We start from the raw sequence: 3,462 nt of genomic DNA, 5'->3' as shown, positions 1-3,462 counted from the left end.
GTTTTAATTCGAGCCTTTATTAAGTGTTTTAAGTGTTTTTGGTTGGGTATTTTTTAAGGGAATTTACTTTGCGATTAGAATCACATAAAATGTATAATGATCGAGAAGCAGATTAGGGAATGAATCCCACTCACTTCTATCCCATTATATAATGTTCAAGAAACAGATTAGGGAATGAATCCCACTCATTTCTATCCCATTAATTAATGTTTGAGAAACAGATTAGGGAATGAATCCCACTCATTTCTCTCCCATTAAGTAGTGACCGAGAAACAGATTAGGGAATGAATCCCACTCATTTCTATGCCACTAAGTGATTGAGAAATAGATTAGGGAATGAATCCCACTCATTTCTATCCCATTAATTAATGTTTGAGAAACAGATTAGGGAATGAATCCCACTCATTTCTCTCCCATTAAGTAGTGACCGAGAAACAGATTAGGGAATGAATCCCACTCATTTCTATGCCACTAAGTGATTGAGAAACAGATTAGGGAATGAATCCCACTCATTTCTCTATCACTTTCTTAATGTGATTCGCATCTTTATTTATTAGTATTTTAATGTTGAAAAAAGAAAAAGAATGAATAAAAGGGAACTAACCTATTCTCTAATCTAATTGTTATTCTAAGTCTAATTCTAAAGTTAACATGGTGATGAGATTCTAAAAGGAGCTACAAATGATACTAACAAAGTAGGCCAAAAATATGGCCAGAAACAAGTAACAAAATCATACCAAAAAAACATACAAAAATTAACATGTAAATGATACCAAAGAATAAAAGAAACAATTCAAGCATTAATACAAAGTTAACCTAAAAAATACTACTATTTTTATGGCGTTTTTATGAAGGAGCAATCAATTAAAAGTCAAAATTAAACTAGCCTAAAACCTAATTAAGAAGCTAATATTTTTTATTGCATTTTTTTATGTCAACTATCACCTAAAAATCTAACAAAATTTAATGGTGATTATCATGCTTTTTATCACTAAAATAAGAGAGAAAACTATGTTAAAAAAACCTAAATTCTAATAAGGAAAATATGGGCTCAGAGGGGGTGTATTGGTGAAATTATGGTGCAGAGTAGAAACTGGGCGCAGGGCCAAGGATAGGCCTATCAGCTTGTTTTTTGTTCAGGGTTTTGTTTAGCACCAAAAAGAGAGTGGTGCTATGGGCCATGTGGAGATGAAGTCTAACAAACCGTGTAAGGCCCAAAGCTATGTCTGATCCAGATTACTGTTGATTTTATTTCAAATAAAATTAAATTAAATTAAAACTAAGAAAAATAAAAAATGGGAAGAGGAATTAGGGTTTTTCAATGTAATGTGTCGTTTCAACTTATCATCCTCGTTCTCAGACCTCCTCCCTCATGGACTTTCTTCTCACTTGCTACTACGGCGACGGCGCACCTCCGATGAAGGTCCTCGCCGCGCCACCGTGAACTCACACGAGGTCCCGTCCCTCATCTCAGATCTCAATCCCCCCTCTTCTGATTTCAAACCTAATTCACTAAATCCCCAATCACAGAGAAACCTTAGGTACGAAACGAATCGGGTTGAATATGAATTACGAAGGATCTCTCCACGAGATCTTAGGGGAGAGATTCAAAGTTGCCTACTCAGAGTGATAGTAACAATAATAAGCGAAGAAGATGAAGAATGGAGACTTATAGAACTTACCTCAGATGGAGATCGCGGTTGCGTGGCTGGCGCGAGGAGAACTTCTATTCAGGTAATCTCTCTCGCTCTTCTCTTTCTTGCGCTATCTTCTTCCTCTCTCAGATTCTGAACCTTTCTTTTTGTGTTTCTTGTGCGATGTCGTCTTATTCGGATGGTGTGAATTGTTGCGTTGAGCGGAGTTGTTGCGTTGAGCAGTGTTGTTGATTGATTGCAGATGAATTGCAGAGAAGTTGATTGAAGAATTAGTGAAGGTTTTTAGTGATTTTCTGTTATGGCGAGTCGTTGAAGATGAGGTTTATGGTGATTGTTTGGAGGAGACTGAATTCTGCGATGGTGAAGATTGGTAAGGGAGAAAGATGATCGGAGAAGATGAAGATTTCAGAGGTTGTTGAAGATGTGGTGATGAAGATTGTGTGAGTGGATTCAGAATTGTGGAGGTTCTGAAGAGGTTGAAGTGATGATGATGATGGTGCTTTGAAGGTGATCAAGTGGTGAATGAGAGTCTGAAGCGGATTATGGAGTTGAGAATGAAGAAGAGATGAAGGTCCTGAATTCAGAGGAGAGAAATGGTGGAGAGGTGAGAGTGATGTAGAGAGTGAGGTGAAGATGATGATGAATGGTGAAGACTGAATCTGAATGTGATGGATCAGTTATATAGAGATGGAGGTTTGAGAATCTGAGCTTCAAGGTTAGTTACCACTCTTTCTCCTCTTTTCGGTTATGCCGTTTTGAAGTTAGTTATAGGTTTGTTGATTCAGTTACCCGGATAACAAACTGTTAGGGTTAGTTATATGCAGTTAGGGTGGTTATGAGAATCTGTTATGGGTTTTATGTTAGTTATGAGTGAAGTTGATTTCTGTTAGTTAATGGAATAGGTAGTTATGACAGTTAGTAACTAATTCTGTTATAGCTTGTTTGGTAGTTAGAGTTCTGTTATTCTCTGGAAGTTTCTATTAGTAATTGGTTAGAATAGGTTAGAAAATATGTCAATAGGGCTTGTTAGTAACTTCTTTAGGAAGGTGAGATTATTTATGGGATGGCTTTGAAAGTGATTGAGTGTATGTATGGTATTGTGTTTGGTATGTACAGGATGTAAGGTTGACTGAATTTGGCTCAAAAACAGTGGGATGTTAGTGACTTTTTTCTGGTTTTTATTTGTTGCACAATTTTGCTTTGCTTTGAAATGAATATGGCTGCTAGTATATGAATAAAATGTGGGAATATGTCTGCTGAGCTGAACCTGATGATGATAGATACAAATGCCAAACTGTGTGCTATTTTTTGTATTGACATGAAGTCGAAATTCAATAGGCAGTGCTAGGTTATTTTGGTATGAGCTTGTGACAATTAGAAGTGAACATATCTCAGATGAAGGCCATTTTTGAACTGGTTGTAGAAACTGTTTGTGGGATTTTCTGACATGAATTTATTTGGGTAATGTAATGCTGCAGGGCTGTTTTGATATGATATGGGGCTGCTTGTATTTGAAACTGTTATGGATTGTTGGTGGGGTTATGCAAGTTTATATGATTGGATACTGATGTGTGATTGTTATGCAGGTTTTGTAATGGGACAGCTGCCTTGTTTTGGCTTAAATCATGAAGATGGGATTTTTGAAGACTAGGATGATAACACTTTTAAGAGCAGTAGGCTGAAAGTTACAATGCTTGTGTAATATTGAACGTGACTACACTTTGAATGTATTTTCCTTGAGAATTTTGATTGTAGCTCTTGGACATTTGGATCTTCTAATGAGTTTTGTAATAGCATTTGAATAATT

This window comes from Vicia villosa, linkage group LG4 (assembly GCF_029867415.1).
Source record: "Vicia villosa cultivar HV-30 ecotype Madison, WI linkage group LG4, Vvil1.0, whole genome shotgun sequence".
Lineage (NCBI taxonomy): Eukaryota > Viridiplantae > Streptophyta > Magnoliopsida > Fabales > Fabaceae > Vicia > Vicia villosa.
Note: the sequence above shows the minus strand (reverse complement) of the source record.